Source organism: Furipterus horrens, unplaced genomic scaffold, assembly GCF_987537825.1.
Source record: "Furipterus horrens unplaced genomic scaffold, mFurHor1.1.pri manual_scaffold_17, whole genome shotgun sequence".
NCBI lineage: Eukaryota > Metazoa > Chordata > Mammalia > Chiroptera > Furipteridae > Furipterus > Furipterus horrens.
Window position 1 is genome coordinate 61,366,864 of NW_028327187.1, and position 21,289 is coordinate 61,388,152.

Sequence of the window (21,289 nt, forward strand, 5' to 3'; positions counted from 1 at the left end):
TAGTCGGGGTCTTTCTTGTTTCCATATAAATTTTTGAGGTATTTGTTCTAGGTGTCTGAAATATGTCATTGGTATTTTAATAGAGATTGCATTGAATATATAAATTGTTTTGGGTCCTATTGACATTTTAATGATGTTGATTCTTCCCATCCATGAACACGGTAGATGCTTCTATTTATCTGTACTTTCCTTATTTTCTTTCTTCATAGTTATGTAGTTTTCTAAGTACAGCTCTTTTACCTCCTTGGTTAAGTTTATTCCTAGGTACTTTATTTTTCTTGTTGCTATAGTATATGGAATTTTTTTTCTAGTTTCTATCTCTGATATATTATTGTCGGTGTACAGAAACACCTTTGACTTCTAAATGTTAACTTTGTACCCTTCTATTTTGCAAAATTCACTTATTAAGTCAAGTAGGTTTTTTTGATGGCATCTATACGGTTTTCTATGTACACTATAATATCACATGCAAATAATGACAGTTTTAATCCTCTTTTTCAGTTTGGATGCCTTTCTTTAGCTTTCTTGTCTGATCACTATGGCTAGAACTTTCAAGACTATGTTGAATAGGAGTGAAGAGAGTGGACATCCTTGCCTTGTTCCTGATCTCAGGGGGAATGCTTTCAGTGTTTGCCCATTGAGTATGATGTTGGCTTCAGGTTTCTTGTGTATGACCTTTATCATGTTGAGGTATGCTCCCTCTATTCCTATTTTACTGAGTGTTTTCATCATAAATGGGTGTTTCACTTTATCAAATGCTTTTTCATCATCTATTGCTATGATCATGTGGTTTTGTCTTTCATTTTGTTTATGTGGTGTATTATCTTTATTGATTTGAAAATATTAAACCATACTTGCATCCCTAGGATGATTCTTACTTGATCGTGATGTATGATCTTTCTAATATGTTGCTGGATCCAGTTTCCCAATATTTCATTGAGGGTTTTAGCATCTATATTCGTCACCGATTTCAGCCTATAGTTTTCTTTCTTTGCTGTGCCTTGATCTGGTTTTGGAATTAGCATCATACTGGCTTCATAGAAACAGTTTGGAAGTCTTCCCTCTTCTTGGATTTTTTAAAATATTTTGACAAAGACAGGAGTTAGTTCTTTTCTAAATATTTTGTAAAATTCACATGTGAAGCTATCTGGTCTAGGGCTTTTGTTTGCTGGCCGGTTTTTGATTATTGCTTCAATTTCACTAGTTGTTATAGGTCTGTTCATGCTTTCTGCTTCTTCTTGATTCAGTTTTGGAAGATTATATGTTTGTAGAAATTTGTCCATTTCATCTAGGTTGTCAAGTTTCTTGCCATATATTTGTTTGTACTAATTTTTCTACAATCCTTTGTATTTCTGTGATATCGGTCGTGATATCTCCTTTTTTGTTTCCGGTTTTGTTTATTTGGGTTCTCTCTCTTTTTTCCTTGATGAGCCTAGCTAAAGGCTTGTCGATTTTGTTTGTCTTTTCAAGGAACCAGCTCCCACTTTAGTTGATCTTTTGAATTGTTTGTTTAGTCTCTATGTCATTTAATTCTCCTGATCTTGATGATTTCCTTCCTTCTACTCGCTCTGGGCTATGTTTGTTGTTGTTGTTCTAGTTCTTGTAGCTGTAGGGTTAGATTTTTTATTTTGGATTCTTCTATCCTTTTTAGGTAGGTCTGCATTTCTATGAACTTTCCTCTCAGGACTGCTTTTGTTGTGTCCCACAGGTTTTGGGCTGTTGTGTGTTCATTATCATTTGATTCCAGAAACTTTTTGATGTCTTTCTTGATGTCATTGTTAACCCATTCATTATTTAATAGCATGTTATTCATTCTGCATGAGTTTGAATGTTTTTGAGTTTTTTCCTTGAGGTTGATTTCTAGTTTCAGGGCATTGTGATCTGAGAAGATGCTTGGTATTATTTTAATTTTCTTGAATTTGTTGAGGCTTGTTTTGTGTCCTACCATGTGGTCTATCTTTGAAAATGTCTCATGTGCATTTGAAAAGAATGTATATTTTGCTCCTCTGTGGTGAAAATTTATATACATATCAATTAAGTCTATTTTGTCTAGAGTGTTGTTCAATGCCTCAATATCCTTGTTATTTCTTTGCTTGGAAGATCTGTCTATTGTTGACAATGGGGTGTTAAAGTGTACTGCTATGAATGTGTTGCTGTCAATATCCTACTTGTAGTCTTCTAATATTGTCCTTAAATATTTTGGTGCACCTATTTAGGGTGCATGTATGTTTATGAGCGTTATATCTTCTTGATGGATTGTTCCCTTAAGTATTATAAAATGTACTTCTTTGTCTCTTTTTATGGCCTTTGCTGTGAATTCTGTTTTGTCTGATATAAATATTGTTACCCCAGGTTTTTTTTTTTCATGTCCATTTGCTTGGAATACTTTTTTCCATCCCTTCACTTTCAGTCTGTGTAGATATTTTGTTCTGAGGTGTGTTTCTTGTAGACAGCATATATGTAGGTCATGATTTCTTATCTTTTTTTATTGGTACACTTAATCCATTTAAATTTAAGGTTATTATTGATAGGTATTTACTAATTTAATTTTTCCCCTTTGGTCCTGTGTTCCTCTCCGTCTCCCTCTGTTTCTTCATCTTCTTAAAGCAGGCAATTTATCATCTCCTGCAGTGCTGATTTTGTGTAAGTGTGTTATTTTAGCCTTCTTTTATCTGGTAAACTCCTTACTTCACCTTCCATTTTGAATGACAGCCATTCTGGCTAGACTATTCTTAGTAATAGGCCTTCATTTTCCATTGCTTGAAATATTTTTGTCACTCTCTTCTGGATTATAGTGTTTTTGTTGAGAAGTCAGCTGATAGCTTTATGGGGAATCCTCTGCATGTTATTTGCTGTATTTCTCTTGCTGCCTTGAGGATTATCTCACTGCCTTTGAATTTTACCATTTTAATTATGATGTGTCTTAAAGTGGGCCTGTTTGGGTTCACCTTCATTGGGACTCTCTGAGCTTCTTGGACTTGTGTGGCTCTTTTTCTCACCAAGTTAGAGACATTTTCTGTCATTACTTTTTCCAACAGGTTTTCTATTCCTTGCTCCTTGTCTTCTCCTTCTGGTATTCCTATGATATTAGATGTTATTATATTTCAGGTTGCCTGCAGCTCTCTTAAACACGCCTCATTCTTTATTAGTCTTTTTTTTTTTTTTTTTTGCACTGTCTTGGATTTTTTAAAAATATTCTTCTCTAGATCACTGGTCTGATCCTCTGATTCATTTAGTCTACTTTTGATTCCTTATACCTGTACTGTGTTTTTCAGTTCATAAATTGTATTCTTCATTTCTTTCTGGCTCTTATTGATATTTTCTGTGTCTTTTTTAATGCTGGTATAGTTCTCAGTAAGTTCCCTGTAGCCTTCCTTGAGCTCTTTGTAGTTTCCCTGGAGTTCGTTGTAGTTTTCTTTGAGTTTGTTGAGTTCATTGATATTCCTTATTACCATTATTTTGAATTCCATGTCTGATAGTTTGGTTGCCTCTATTTCATCTATCCCTCATTCTCAGAATTTCTCCTTTCCTTTCAATGGAATTGTGTTTCTTTATTTCTCAATATTAGGTGGCTCTTCTTGTTTGTTTCTACTTCTTAGATTGATCTGCTTTGACTTCTTGCTCTCATGGTGTGACCTTCTGTGGTAGGAGTGCTGTTGGATTTAGTGGTGCAGTCTCATTGACCTCTTGAACTTGATGCTCTTGGGTTACCTTTAGGCATTTTATTTGGACTGTCTGGCAGTATTTCAGTTTTGGTTGTCATTGTGTTGCTATTTGATAAGCTTCTGGAAAAGCAATATCATGAGCCCAGGCAAGAATCCCACACCCACAAAGATATCCCTCATCCTTAATTACAGTTTCAACTGCAAATGAGCCAGTATTAATAAGAATGTAAAGAGACTAAGACTACTATAAGGAAGGGGAAAACAAATAAGAGTTGACTAACTGAAAGAAATATCATTTTTTGAGAGGGAAGTGGGTGCAATATTAGTAGTGAGTAAGGACAGACAATGACAGAAAGAAAGTGTAATGTATATTGTATATAAAAATGAGAAGGAAAAGGCAGAATGAAGTAAGAGAGGGGGAATACGCAGTATTAGGTTTAAACAGAAGTTGTAAAATTATGTATATAGTGTGTGAGAGAAAAAACACACACCAAATATAAGGGAGATGAATAAGTAGAAAAAAGAGGCACCAAATTAGATTTAAAAGTTTCACCAAAGCACTATCAACAACCTCTGAGCTCAGATTTAAAAAGGTAGGATAGGAGTAAGATGTAAAAAAGATAGAACGAGAAACTTAAGAGCTGTCTGGATGAAAGGGAAAGTATTTTGAGATGATGGAAGGAGAAGGAATACTAAGAGTAAGGAGTGAAAACCAAGCTAAGACTTGGAAAATTACAAATTTAAAATGAAAGAAGGAATGGGATGGAGAAAGATACAAATGGAGTAGGAGTGAGGCATGATAAGATTTGAGATTTGAAATGCCAAAATAGTGAAGATGTATGAATAAAGTTGCAGTAATGTCATAACTACCACCATATCTCATTAAATGGACACCAATTGATCAAGATTGAGGGAAAATAAGTGTGTTTTATGATGGTAAAAAATAATTGAGATGACTAATGACAAGAAACATGGCATGGAGAGTTTGGAGAGGTGAGAAATAATGAGTAAAGATCGGAAATAAGTCCTAGCAAGAGAGAAGGTAGAATTTAAAACAAAAATAAGAAGGGGAAATCCGGTGGTAAAATTGAATGAGAAAAGGGAGGTGCAAAATATGAGGTTTGAAATAAACTATAATATAAAGACTAGTTACTTATAATGTACAGACTGAGAGGACAAGAAATGACTATTGAAAGAATATGCAGGAGACAACTTCTATAGAAGATCACAGTGGAATTTGTCTCCATAATATCTGGATTTTCCACTTTCTTCTCTTTCTGGATCCACCCCTTGTGACATCAGATCGTGTCCTAGTCTGGATCTAGACAGTCTATTCAAGATTACCAGCATTCTGCCACCTGTTTCTGTTTTTACTCTAGTCTCTCTGTAATCTTCAGTCAGGCTTAAGCACCATGGGGCAGAGCTGATTAATTTATTCAGGTGGTGCTATTGCTTCTCTTTCAGCTGATACCACTTGGAAGATAGTGGTCTGCTTAAAAGATTTCTCCCACAGAACTGGGGATAAGTCTGCACTGGGGTCTGGTCAACTGCCCCCCCCCAGCTCTCTCTCCTCGACACCACCTCCCCAAAGTCTCCCCAAGAACCTCTCATCCACTTCACCTTCCTTCTATAAGAGCACAGGTCAAGCAGGTGCAGATGCCAACCTCTTTGCCCTCCCCTCAAGAATCTCCCCACACTTCCAGCCATTCCTCTCCAGTCAGTAAAAACTTGTTGGCCTAAGGGACTGTGTAGCTCCTCATGTCTGGTGAAGGACATTTCCAGAGCTTTTTATTCTTTCCTCCATGGAAATGTTCCCTGCAGGATACTCTTGCATTCTGTTCCTGCCTCCCAGACAAGATCTTTCTGTTCTCTCCCTGGTGGTTCTGTCAAATTCTTCACTCTGACCAGCCCTCTGCTCTGAGCCAGACTGGTTCAGGTCCCACCCCCTGGTCCTGCCATGCACTGTGACCCTCTGAGTTTTTGTTTAGCAAAGCTGCTATATCTGTGCACAGACATGCACGTTATGGGTCCTTTCCCAGTCTCAGGAGGTCCTGCATCAGTTCCCCTCTTAAAATAGTTTCTGTGTGATCCTTTTGCTGCAGCACTGGTCCATGGGGGCACCTTCTTCATGCGCTCCCTTCCTAAAAAGTATACAGTCTCTCATAGTCAAGGCTGGTCTCTGCTTTCCTGAGCCTCTGATAACTTAATATAGTTTCTCACTGGATCATTCCCAGGTGGCATGGTGTTGGGGGGAGCTCTGAAGTGATTCAGTAACACAGGGCAATGGTGGAGTAGTCCTGGCCATGCTCCCTCCAGTGATCTTCCACTTAGGGCAGGATGTTTCTAAGGCCCACACCTCCCAGGCCTTCTCTCTCTGCCCAAAATGTTCACAGCTTCTGGGCCAATCTGAAGCTCAGCTACACTGCAGCCAGAAGTGCTGAAGTGGGTAGCTGTGGCAGGCCCCCACTTAGGAAGCATCGGCTGCCTGCTCCTGGGAGACCTGCATGCACCTGTTCTTGGCCACTCCTGCTCAGTCTCCACATTCATTCATGCTCACTCACCGCAGCTCTCCTTCACCTTCTGTTCTGTGTTTTCACTCCATGTTCTGTTTGAAATGAAAGCAAGTGGACAGTACTGCTAGCTACTCTGCTGCCATCTCCTCTCTGCAAAAATTGAGTTTTAAGGACAACAAAACTGAAGTATAAATGCTAAATTGATTCTAACATTGACCCAATTCCACCCAACAATTTGAGTGCATGCATTACTCTCTGCATTTCAGGTGCATTATGAATTCTACCTTATGCTGACTTGTATGTGAGTCTCATCTGCATCAGTATTTAGAAAGATGTCCATTTTCTCTAACTGCCCCCATGCACACACACACACTCCTAATACATACACAGTTTTCTTCAACTCAGCTATGTGAGAGAATACATGATTTGAGAGTACATGACAGTAGAGAGTGAATGTGGTGAGAATGCAAGCAGAGTAGATAGAAAAGATATATTACAAATCATTTTGGCACAACCCCTTTATGTACCTGAGTTATACATTCTTTTCCCCTACTATTTCCCACACTCCAACTATCTCAATAAGGTATGTTCTTTTATCCTTGTGATATAAAGACCAGTATCAGAAAGTAATAAATATATTAGAAAAGGATAAGATCATGGCATTAAAAATTTGAAGAAAACATTTTTTAAATTTTGGTGTGATCAGAAGTTTCAATTAAATAAACATTTGTCATGTGCCTGCTATATTTCAGGACATTCCTGGGCACTAAGAGTAATAATGTGAATATACATAGGCCTTAGTATTAAGGAGCTTATAATTTAGAGAGGATAGAAAGACAAAATAGTGGATATCATTTTAATGTGGTAAATGACAAAATGCACTGTAATCTCCATTTAGGCAGGAGTCATACATAATGCTGCTCACTCATATATTCTGATTATCTAGCAAATTGTCTCATACATAGTAAATTCTCAATAAGTATTGAACAAATGAACAGAAATATATGATGGATATTATGGGATCAGAGAAGAGGTAAGATGAAAACCTGTGATTTGTGAAGAGTTTATTGGAAGGGATGATAGCTGAACTAAATTATAAACAGTAACACTTTACTACATTTTTTAAGTAAGAATGCTCTAAGCAGGAATAATTACATAAGAATAAACAAGGATGCATGAAATAAAATGTTAGATATGAAAAACTGTAAGGATTTTTGTAATAACAAAGTACAATATATTTAAATAGTTGCTATTTAAGAGAGTTTAGGGATTTTGAATGGGGGAAAGATGGCATATCTACATAATCTACATATAATGATCATAGTAAGGTATAGCCTTCTATACTTTAAAATGTGAATTTTAGTCAATGTGATACAAAATCAGTTCAAAATTAAGTTAAAAATCTGTATTCACACAAACTGCACAGTTACAAGACAACAAGAATAATATTATGAAGAGAGGACTTATTCTGGAACCAAGGGTGAATTTACTTTTAGCACTAACTTCTGACTTCCATCACTGAAGGTCTTAATGGGGATTTCAGAAGTTAAATAAGGGAAAATATACTTTCATAGAGCCAGATGGATCCAAACATAGTCCAGAGTTTGGCCACATAACCAGAAATTTTAGAAATATTTGTGCAGTTACAGTCTCCTCTTCAAAATTTGAAGGATGTTATGTTTATGTAGTGGATATAGTTTGCTCACAGCTCAATCAGTTCCTCTGTGAAATGAGCACCACTAATGGGTCAGATGTGTGATAATTCACATACTTCCTGAGATGTGAATTGTGAAGACAGCTGCAGGATATTTTTTAGCACGAATCATTTACTTTTTAAATACCCAGACAACACATGATCATTTTAGAAAAACAAGTGTAAATAAACAGAAAAAATGAAAGTCATTCCAAATTCTACTATTCAGAATTAACCATTGCTACCATATTGTTCTTATGTATATATGAGTGTGTCTGACATATATGCATATTAATTTATTAAGAAAACATTAAATATATTATGGTGTTATATATCCTGCTTTTATAGTAACAATATGTCATGGATGTATATAATATTCAATAATTATGAGGCTATGCATTTTTTTTGGCTTTATAGTATTTCATTGACAGTGTGTAATGACGTAATGAGCTCTCTTTCCATGAACATTTAGATTGTTCTTATTTTTCATTAACATAAAGATTACTTCCATGAGTACATTTATTCAAATATCTTTGTATTTTTTTTCTAGTATTATACAGTATTAGGATAAATATTCAAAGTACTGTCTATCAATAAGAGTAAAGGATCTGATATTTTACATTATTTTCAAAGCAATATGTTATTCTACCACAGTTTCGCGGATGTTGGTAGAAGACATGAACCTCCTGGATTAGGAAGAAAGGACCGTTTACTATTTATAACATTAACAGTAGCCAGAGTATCAGCATTATGTGTATGTGTGCACATGTGTCTGTATGCCAATACTCCAAGTCTCAGTTCTTACAGAGTGACTCAAAAGAGTGCCAGATGACACAGTGAGTTCCATTGAAGGAGAGGAACGCTGAGGTTAGAGAACATGAACTTCTTATAATGGGCAATTATTATGCCTGTTCTTTGCGATGCAGTAAGATACTATACCTGCCAATGTTTTAAGAAAACCTGCATGTTTGCACTGGTGGGAGAGAGATTATCTTTGCCTTCTACTACATACGCATCCTTGGAAAGATAACCCAGGATAAAGGACAATTAGTGTCTCACTCTCAAGATATTTAGTAATGTTAAAGACCCAAGGAGTGGATAATTATCTTCCAATAAATTTATTGGGTCAGAATGCATGTGCGTTATAAGTATTGCCAAACTGCTTTATTAAAACATTATACTAATTTATACTCTTAAGAATGCTTCATTAGTATTTTTATTTATCCACACCCTCGCTACACCAGATTTTTGTCAGCCTTTGAAATTTTAGCTATTATAATTGGAAAAATAGCACTTAGTGTTCAGAATATTTTATTTTCTAAATTTTATATATGTTTCAGGTATACAGCATATACAGCATACTGGTTAGACAACTGTATAATTTGTAAAATGATCCCACTGAAAATTCTAGTACCCACATGGCACCATACATAGTTGTTACAATATTGACTGGTGAAAAACAAAGGTCTACAACCAAGACTACTCTACCTAGCAAGGCTCTCTTTCAAAATGAAAGGTGAAATAGAGTTTCCCAGACAAAAGAAGACTAAAATAATACACCTCTAAAAAACCAGCATTACAAAAGATGCTAAAGGGAAAGCTTTAAGAAGAAGAAAAAAAAGAGTGAGGGAGAGGAACTCAAGTACAAAGATAAATGAATAAATACTTGTCAATAATAACCTTATATGTAAATGGATTAAATGGGCCAATCAAAAGACATAGGGTAGCTTAATGGATACAAAAACTTGACCCACATATATGCTATCTACAAGAGACCCACCTCAAAATAAATGATCTACACAGACTGAAAGTGAAGGGATGGAAACAGGTATTTCAAGCAAATAGTCATGAAAAAAAAAAAAAACCTGGGGTAGCAATATTTATATCAGACAAAACAGATTTCACAGCAAAGGCCATAAAAAGAGACAAAGAAGGACATTTAATAATACTTAAGGAAATAATCTATCAAGAAGATATAACCCTGGTAAACATATATGCACCAAACCATAAGAACACCAAAATATATAAAGAAAATCTTGGAAAACTAGAAGAAGGATATCGACAGCAACACATTCATAGCAGAAAACTTTAAAACCCCATTGTCAACAATAGACAGATCTTCCAAGCAAAGAAATAACAAGGATATTGAGGCATTGAACAGCACTCTAGATCAAATGAATCTACTTTACATATATATATATAACATTACACCCCCCAAAAGCAAAATATACACTCTTTTCAAGTGCACAGGGACACTTTCAAAGATAGACATCATAAGACACAAAACAAGCCTACAAAAATTCAAGAATATTAAAATTATATCAAGCATCTTCTCAGATTACAATGGCTTGAAATAATAAATCAGCCTCAAGAAAAAAAACTCAAAGACACTCAAACTCATGGAAAGTGAATAACATGCAATTAATAATGAATGTGTTAACAATGACATCAAAGAAGAAATAAAAAAGTTTCTGGAAACAAATGGTAATGAGCACACAGCAGCCCAAAACCTATGGGAAACAGCGAGAGCAGTCCTGAGATGAAAGATCATAGCAATACAAGCCGACCTAAAAAAGATAGAAGAATCCCAAATAAGAAATCTAATCCCACACCTAGAAGGACTAGAGGAACAACAACAAAGAAAACCCAGAGCAAGTAGAGGGAAGAAAATCATCAAGATCAGAAAAGAATTAAATGACATAGAGACTAAACAAAGAATTCAAAAGATAAAAAAAAAAAAAAAAACAGGAGCTGGTTCTTCATAAAGATAAGCAAAATTGACAAGCCTTTAGCCAGCTGGGTTCATCAAGTAAAAAAAGAGAATGGGCCCAAATAAACAAATCAGAAATGAAAGAGGAGAAACCACAACCGATACCACAGAAATACAAAGGATTGTAAGAAATCATTATGAACAGCTGTATCACAAGAAATTTGACAATCTAGATGAAACTGACAAATTTCTGGAAACATATAATTTTCCAAAACTGAATCAATAAGAAGCAGGAAGCCTGAACAGACCAATAACAACTAATGAAATAGAAACTGTAATAAAAAAAACCCCGGCACACAAAAGCCCTGGACTGGATGGCTTCACAGGAGAATTTTACAAAGCATTTAGGAAAGAACTAACTCCTATTCATCTCGGACCATTCCAAAATATCCAAGAAGAGGGAAGACTCCCAGAGTCTTTCTATGAAGCCAGTATTACTCTAATTCTAAAACCAGGTCAAGACACAACAAAGAAAGAAAACTACAGGTTAATATTTCTGATGAACATAGATGCTAAAATCCTCAAGAAAATATTGGCAAATGTGATCCAACAACACATTAAAAAGCTCATGCACCATAATCAAGTGCAATTCATTTCAGGGGTTCAAGGAAGATTTAATATCCATGAATCAATAAATGTAATATACCACATGAAAAAAATAAAGACAAAAATCAAATGATCATATCAATAAATGCTGAAAGAGTATTTTATAAAGTACAACACACATTTATGATTAAAGCACTCAGAAAAATGTAAATACAGGAAGCATACCTCAACATAATAAGGCCATATATGAGGAACCTGAAGCCAACATCATACTCAATGGATAAAACAGAAAGCATTCCCCTTGAGATCAGGAACAAGAAAAGGATGTCCACTCTCTCCACTCCTATTCAACATAGTGTTGGAAATTCTAGCCACAGAAATCAGACAAGAAAAACAAATAAAAGGCATCCAAAGAGGAAAAGAAGAAGTAAAACTGTCATTATTTGCAGATGACATGATAGTGTACATAGAAAACACTATAGGCTCCACCAAAAAACTACTCAACCTTATAAGTGAATCTGTTAAAATAGCAGGGTAAAAAGTGAACATTCAGAAGTCAAAGGCATTTATATCTACAATAAAATATCGAAGATAAAAACTAGAAAAAATCCCATTTACTTTAACAACAAGAAAAATAAAGTATTGAGGAATAAACTTAACCAAGGAGGTAAAAAACATGTACTTAAAAATATATATAACACTGAAGGAAAAAATTAAGGAAGTTGCAAATAAATGGAAGTATATACCATGTTCATGGATGGGAAGAATCTACATCATTAAATGTCCTTACTACTGAAACCAGTTTATAGATTCAATGCAATCAATATTAAAATACCAGTGACATATTTCACAAACCTAGAACAAATACTCCAAAAATTTATATAGAACCAAAAAAGACGACAAATAGGCACAGCAATATTGAGGAAGAAGAACACAGTAGGAGGAATCACAATACCTGGTATCAAACTATACTACAAGGCCACAGTAATCAAGACAGTCTGGTTCTGGCATAAAACAAACATATAGATCAATGGAACAAACTAGAGAGCTCAGAAATAAGGCCAAGTCTATATGCTCAACTTCTATTTGACAAAGGGGGAAGGAACATAAAATGGAAAGATAATAGCCTCTTCAACAAATGGTGTTGAGAGAACTGGACAAAAACATGCAAAAAAACTGACATTAGACCACCAATTTACACTCTACACAGAATAAATTCAAAATGGATCTAAGACTTAAATGTAAGCCATGACACCATAAAAGACCTAGAGGAAAACATAGGCAGAAAAATTTCAGATATATCACATAGCAGTATTTTCACTGATATATCTCTTAAGGCAAAGAAAAATAAGTAAGAATGAACAAATAGTACTACATCAAATGAAGGAGTTTCTGCTCAGCCAAAAAAAATATCAACAAGATGAAAAGGAAACCAACCATACGGGAAAACATATTTGCAAATGATATCTCAGTCAAGGGATTCATCTCCAAAATATATAAAGAACTTATATGACTCAGCACCAGGAAGACAAATGATCCAATTTAAAAAATGGGCAAAGGACCTGAAAAAAAAAAAAAAAAAAAAAAAAAAAAAAACTTCTCCAAAGAGGACATACAGAGGTTCCATAGGCACAGGAAAGGATGCTCAACATAATTAGCCATCAGAGATATGTAAATAAAATCCACAATGTGATACCACTTCATACCAGTCAGAATGGCCATCATCAACGAATCAACAAACAAGTGCTGGAGAGGATGTGTAGGAAAGGGAACCCTAGTGCTCTCCTGGGGCATCTACTTTAGAAACCGAATGGAATTTCCTCAGAAAACAAAAAATGAAACTGCCTTTTGAACCAGCAATTCCATTGCTAGGATTTTACCTGAAGAATCTTGAAATACCAATTCAAAAGAACCTATGCACCCCTGTGTTTATGGCAGTGCTATTTACAATAGCCAAGTGCTGGAAACAGCCTAAGTGCCCATATGTAGATGAGTGGACCAAAAAACTGTGGTACACTTACACAATGGAATACTATGCAGCAGAAAATATAAGGCATCCCTCCCTTTTGTAAGAACATGAATTGAACTAGAGAGAATTATGCTTAGTGAAATCAGCCAGGCAACGAAAAACAAATAACATGTCATATCACCTAATACAGAAAACTAATGTACAACACAAGCAAAAGGGCAAAATTTAAACAGAGGCCTGTAAACAAGGAGTAGACTAACAGTTATTAGGGGGGTTGGGGAGAGGAAGAAAAGGGGGTTAAGTAAGTTAAAATTTTAGTCAAGGAACCAGTATAAATGACCCATGGACATGGACAATGAGGTGGGTATTGACTGTGGGAGAAGAGGTGGGGTGTGTGGGGTGGGAGCAATTGGGGAAAAAGTGAGACAACTCTAATAGAAAAACAATAAATAAATCAAAAGGAAAAAAAGTGAGACACAGTTAGCACCAATGTTCCTCTATTTCTATTTAATGAATAATAGCTGGTGATATGGAAACTCATACTCTTAAGTACATCAGCACACCACTATTTCTAATTTGGAATTATGTATGGCTCACATGACTTGGAAAAAAATACTCATATTTATGCAGTAAAGATCATTTAAAAAAGTGAAATTTTGTTTTCTGTATTTTATCAAATTATACTGTTAACAATTGTTCATGACTTTGTCACTAATGTGTTCATGTAAAGCAATTATATTACTGGTTAGATTAGTATTTATCTTGTCTTTTATTATTATAATTTTCTGTATGTGTCACTCTTTGAGATTATATGATTACTAAATATAAAATATTAGGATTTGGAAAGTGAGCGAATGGTATTGTCCTATATCTCTGTAGTAATTTAGAAAGGTCATTCTATGGGTTCTAAAACAAACAATTGTACACACACAAAATTAGGGACTAATTAATACATGTAAAAGAATAAAAAATATTGACTATATTCCCTATGGTGTACTTTATATTACCATGACTATTTTGTAATTTATTACCCCCTTCAACTTTACACCCACCTACCCCTACCCCTACCCATCTGGTAACCCTCAGTTTTTTCACTGTTTATAAGTCTGTTTCTGTTTCATGTTTATTTATTTATTTATTTATTTATTTATTTATTTATTTATTTTTCCTCCCTTTCTTTCTTCCTCTGTTTCTACCTTCCTAGTTTACTTTACTGACTTTCTCTTTAGTTCCATTGGGATGACTTGTATCATTGTCACACTGATGGTTATAGTATTTTTATTAAAATGCTAATAATAGAGCAAATTGAGCTTTATTATTTATCATTTTCTTTATTTTTCTGTTTTTGGGGTTGTTCTGTTTTGTTTTTGTTTTTTATTTATTTATTTTTGGAGAGTGGGGACAAGAGGGAGAAAGAGAGGGAGAGAAGCTTCAATTGGTTGCCTTTTGCACGCCCCCTACTGGGGACCTGGCCTGAAACTCAGGCATGTACCCTGACTGGGAATAAAACTGGCAACCTTTTAGTTTGCAGGCCTGCTCTCAGACCACTGAGCCACACCAGCCAGGGCTGTTTTTTGTTTTTTAAAAGTATATTTGATTGATTGTATTGTTACATTAGTTTCAATTTTTTTCCCTTTTCTCCCCTCTGCGCAGTAACCCCCCACCATCAGTATCACTCCCCCCCACCTTAGTTCATGTCCATGGGTGGTGCATATACGTTCTTTGGCTTCAACCTTTCCTATACTATTCTTAACTTCCCCCTGTCTATTTTGTACCTACCAATTATGCTTCTTAATCCTTGCACCATCTCCCCATTTCCCCTTCTCCACCCTCACAGCTGATAACCCTCCAAATGATCCTCATACCTATGATTCTGTTCCTATTCTGGTTTGCTTAGTTGGATTTAGTTCTTATTTTTAGATTCAGTTGTTGATAGTTGTGAGTTTGTTGTCATTTTAATGTTCATAATTTTGATCATCTTTTTCTTAAGTAAGTCCCTTTGACATTTCATATAAGAGCTTGGTGATGATGAGCTCCATTAGCTTTATCTTGTCTGCAAAGCACTTCATCTACCCTTCCATTCTAAATGATAGCTTTGCTGCATAGAGTAATCTTGGCTGTAGGTCCTCGCTTTTCATCACCTTGAATACTTCTTGCCAGTTCCTTCTTGCCTGCAAAGTTTCTTTTGAGAAACCAATTGATAGTCTTATAGGCACCCCTTTGTAGGTAACTCTCTGCTTTTCTCTTGCTACTTTTAAGATTCTCTCTTTATCTTTAACCTTTGACATTTTAATTATGATGTGTCTTGGTGTGGTCCTTTTTGGGTCTAGCTTGTTTGGGATTTCTGTGCTTCCTGGACTTGTATGTCTATTTCCTTCACCAAATATGGGGAGTTTTCCTTCATTATTTTCTCACATAAGCTTTAAATTTCTTGCTCTTAGTCTTCTCCTGCTGGCGCCCCTATGGTTTGGATGTTGGCATGTTTAAAGTTGTCTCAGAGGTTCCTAAGCCTCTCCTCATTTCTTTCAATTCTTGTTTTTTCATCGTGTACTGGTTGACTGTTTTTTTCTTCCTTATGTTCCAAATCATTGATTTGAACCCCGGTTTCCTTTCTTTCACCATTGTTTTGTGTCGATTTTACTTCATTTCATTTAGCATAGCCTTCACTTCTTCCCTTATGCGTTTGCCATACTTAAGCATATCTGTCAAGCCTATGAGCATCTTTATCACCAGTGTTTTGAACTCTGTGTCTGTTAGGTTGGCTATCTCCTCATCTATTAGGTTGGTTATCTTCTCATCACTTAGTTCTCCCACTGTAACCTTGATTCGTTCCCCCTTTTGGGCCATACTTTTCTGTCTCTTCATCTTGACAGGCTCCTGTGCTTGTTTGCCTTTGTGTCTTAGGTCCACGTTTATTTATTTTGTTCTTTTGATGTCACATATAAGTAAAATCATATGGTATTTTTCTTCCTCTGTCCTACTTATTTCACTTAGCATAATTCCCTCTAATTTCATCCATGTTGTCACAAATGGTAAGATTTTTTTTCAATAGTCTAGCAATATTTTATTTCTTTTCTAATTGCTTAATGATGGGCACTTGGGATGGTTCCATATCTTAGTTATTGTAAATAATAATGTAATAAACATAAGGGTACATATATATTTTAAAATTAGTGTTTTGTCTTTCTTAGAATATATTTCTAGAAGTAGAATTGTTGGGTCATAAAGTAGTTTATTTTTATTTTTTTGAGGAAACTTCATGCTCTTTCGACAGTTGCTGCACTAGTCTGCATTCCCACCAACAGTCCATGAGGGTTCCCTTTTCTCCAAATCCTCGAGAACAATTGTTTGTTGATTTTTGGATGGTAATCATTCTGAGAGGTGTGAGGTGATGTCTCATTATGGTTTTAATTTGTATTTCCTTTTAAAATTAAATTAAAGCTTATAGTTTTCAAAAATACAGTATTCTTTAATTTAAAAATAATTCAGAATCATCCTTGAATTTATGGGAATTTAATCTAAAGAGGTGGACAAAAGAAGGGTTACAGTTGTTTTTTTTGGAAAATAATACAATAATATATAATTCAAGAACGAATTCTATGTTTACAACTCACAACTTTAAACCCATTTTTTGATCCCTATAATATACAGATAGTATTTTTTTAAATTATTTTATTGCTGTTCAATTACAGTTGTCCCTATTTTTTCCCCATTGCTCTCTCCCACCCAGCTCACTCCCCCACTGCCACAATCAATTCCCACCCTGTTGTTCATGTTCATGGATCTTTTATACTTGTTCCTTGACTAGACCCTTCCCCTTCTTACCCATTTTATCCCTGACTCCCAGCCCCTCTGGTCGCTGTCAGTTTGTGCCTTATTTCCACGTCTCTGGTTCTAGTTTGCTCATTTGTTTGTTTTGTTCCTTAGGTTCCTCTTGTAGGTGAGATCATATGGTATTTGGCTTTCACCACCTGGCTTAATTAATTTAGGATAACACTCTCCATCTATGCTATCATGAAGGGCAGGAGTTCCTTCTTTCTTCAAGCCTTGTATTCCATTGTGTAAATGTATCACAGTTTTTTGATCAACTAATTTACTGATGGGCACTTAGGCTGTTTCCAGGACTTGGTTGTTGTACATAGGGCTGCTATGAACGTTAGGGTGCATAGATTCTTGTGAACTGATGTTTCAGAATTCTTAGGTATAATCCTAGCATAGGGATCACTGGATCAAAGTGCAGTTTAATCCCTGGATGCTGTGGCTCAGTGGATTGAGTGCTGGCCTGAGAACCAAAGGATCTCTCACTCGATTCCCAGTCAGGGAAGATGCCTGGGTTGTGGGTCAGGTTCCCAGTTGGGGGTGCATAAGAGGCAATAATACATTAATGTTTTTCTCCCTCTTTCTCCCTCCCTTCCCCTTTCTCTAAAAATAAATAAATAAAACCTTTCAAAAAACACAGTTCTGTTTTTAATTTTTTGAGGAAATCCATTTGAATTTCTGATTAGTGACATTGAACATATGCATATGTTTTTTGGCCATTTGTATGCATCTTTGGAGAAATGTCTATTCAGGGCCTCTGTCCATTTTTTAAGTTGGATTGTTTTGTCGTTTTTAGTTCTTTGGAGTTGAGTTGCATGAGTTCTTTACACATTTTTTTATATTAAACCCCAATCAGATGTCTCATTGGTGAATCTCTTCTTTCATACAGTAACTTTTCTTTTTTGTTTTGTTGATGCTTTCCTGTGCTATGCAAAACAACTTTTTAGTTTGCTATAGTCACCTGTGTTTATTCTTTTAATCCCACATGTTTAGTTTTTCACCCTTGCCCTAGGAAACCTATCGAAAAATATTACCAAAAGCAATGTAAGAGATTTTACTGATTATGTTTTCTTTTCGAAATTTAATGCTTTCAGATTTGCTGTGCAGTCCGACTCGGGAGTGACACGGTATCTGTCTCCTCTCGTGTTGAATCGACATCTTGCGATGACGCTGGAGTGTCCTCTCCAGTGAAGCTGAAGCTACAGAGCCTGGGCAGGGTGATATGGAGGGTCTGCTGTTGCCCATGCAGCAGACCCCCCTCTCTTCGCAGCTGAAGGATCCAAGGGAAAGACGGAGTCAATACAGCTTGGCTTCAGGTGCGCCGCAGGAGTTGCCGGTGTTGACTACAAGGTCAAACCGCCTTAGGGACTCCGGCTCCGGATTTTCTGTCGGGGTTTACTCCCTTAGCCTTTCCCCTGAAGAGGTATGCCGCAAGGCAGCGGAGGTTTTTTGGAATCAGAGTTTTCCTTCTCTGATGTGCCCTGACTGGAAGATCGAACCAGCGACACTTAGCTCGCAGGCCGACGCTCAATCCACTGAGCCAAACCAGTCAGGGTAGACCACCTTTAGTTAATAGGTTTAATTTTAGACCATCTGAAAGTAGCCAGTTAATATTCCTATATTTTTCTCTTTGCCTTGACATTACAGTTTTGTTAATAATTTGTTTCTTCTCCTGAATATAATCAAGCTATGTGTCTTGCTAAATCACACATTCTGGTAGGTTTTATTGTTTATTTCACAAATCCTATGTATAGGTGTTTCTACAAAACCTCAGTGTTTTAAAAATGGGTTTTTTAAAATCTAAGCTAATACTTCATGAGATAGAATAATTCTGAGTCTTTCTCAAAACATAAGACCAAATATTTAAGTAGAATTTGTTGATCATGACAGGAGAATGAAGAGAGAATATTTAATTAGCTTAGGAGAAGAAATAGTTTGGATTGTGAAGGGATTATTTGGAAAGGAAAAATTTGAAAAATTAAAATAAAAAAATATGAAAATAAAAGATTCTTACTCTAATGTGTCAGAAGAAGTACAAATTTCAAACAATCACGTTTCTTTGAATATAGACTATTCTTTCCTCTCACTTATCCTCTGTGACTACCATTCCTATGTTTTCTCCAACCTATTCTGCAAGCAATCAGTGGTGGAATGAGATCTACCTGATCTTCTTTTTTTCATTTTTAACCAAAATCAGTATACAGAGAATATAACAATGAGTTGAAAGTTTATTATGCAAAGTTTCTGCACACAAAGCTTTAACCCAGTTTATAGATGATGTCACTTGGGCTCAACAATTATAATCAGGCTTTTGCTGTATTTTAGTACAATGAGTAGTAGAAACAAGAGGTGGTTCTAATTCCAACTTTATGCTGGGGTGGTTTAAGTAAAAGTTACACTCAGTCAACTTCCTTGATAGGTACTATTTTAGCTACAGATTTTTATCTGAAAACTCTTGATATTAATAATGATACTTCAATTCTTACCTCTCTTTCCAAATTCAATTATTCTTTGTAATCCACTCACACTCAGAAGTAATATCAAAAGGAAATATAAAGAAGATGAGTAGGCATGGAAACATTGTCCCTTGTGCCAATTACACGTGTCTTAAATTTTCCAACATCTTTTTAGAAGTAAAAGAACAGTCAGTCTTCCAAGAATTTACAGATTGCTTATAAATTCTCTGGATCCCTTCAAGGCATGCCAGTTCAATTTGTACAAAGTGGCCTAAGTCAGGGAAATAACAATAATGATATTATAGTAGCACCAAACTATTAATAGAACTCACTACATGGCAGCTGCTCTTCAAAGAATTTCAAAAAAGAACTTATTTAATAATTACTAGGAGGTAGAAAAAAAAACTGTTGCATCAGATTACAATATTTTACTTGTTTCTGGGTGCAGGTTGTTTTCAACAATAGCTACCTTTAGCTAAAGACCTGTATTAGTTCCATTTGATCCAGTGAGAGGGAAACTTTATTTTATATGTTATGACACCAGTAGATCAAACAGAGTAATATTCATAAATGTTTCAAGGCAATATGAGTACTCAACTGCATACAGGGGAGTCTTCCTTAGCTTTTACTAGGTAGCAACTACCTGGATGGTAAAGGCAAACACAAAAGACATATAATTTCAGACATAATTCAGAGAGTGTTCATTTGTAAGTAACTGGTTTACTCTAATAGATGCCTCTTACTTTCCTCAGCTAAATCCTTGCTGTTTATGTCACTCCAAGTTCCTTGAAGTATGAGCCACCACAATACTACTAAACCCTTCACCCAAGTAGAGAATATGTCAGTATCAGAAGAGAGTGCATATAAATGTGGGAAGAGAATTGCAACAAGAGGGAAAGATGAATTAGTGGGCAAAGGACCAGAATGAGTAAGTTTCTTAGGAAAATGTTTTTCTGTTCAGAGAGCAGGATGTTGTTACATGCTTATACATGTTAACTGCCCCTGGCTGGTTTGGCTCAGTGGATTGAGCGTCGGCCTGCGAGTTAAGTGTCGCTGGTTCGATCTTCCAGTCAGGGCACATCAGAGAAGGAAAACTCTGACTCCAAAAAACCTCCGCTGCCTTGTGGCATACCTCTTCAGGGGAAAGGCTAAGGGAGTAAACCCCGACAGAAAATCCGGAGCCGGAGTCCCTAAGGCGGTTTGACCTTGTAGTCAATACCGGCAACTCCTGCGGCGCACCTGAAGCCAAGCTGTATTGACTCCGTCTTTCCCTTGGATCCTTCAGCTGCGAAGAGAGGGGGGGTCTGCTGCATGGGCAACAGCAGACCCTCCATATCACCCTGCCCAGGCTCTGTAGCTTCAGCTTCACTGGAGAGGACGCTCCAGCGTCATCGCAAGATGTCGATTCAACACGGGAGGAGACAGATACCGTGTCACTCCCGAGTCGGACTGCACAACCATTCTCGGCGGTGCAGATAGACTCTTAAGAAGCTACACCATCGTCTCTCGAGACGGACGGCTGCCGACGACGACATGTTAACTATGTCCTAAGTGAACTTCAGTCAAGCCTCCAGATTCTTTTTGGGAAAAATATTATTTTTAAAGAAATTGAACAATTTCCTGAAGATGAAAGTTTTAGAAATATAAGAGAAATAGATATGTTGTATTTTGATAGAGATGAGTGATCAAATGCAGAACCTGGTTTTAAGTAAATATATTATTGGTATCTCATATTATTACAGAACAAGCTTTTAGTGGCAAAACACTATGAAATATACAATTTGAATGGAAAAAGCATTACATAAAGTATTCTGATGAAAACAGAAAGTTGAAAACTCACGTACAATGAGCAGTAAAA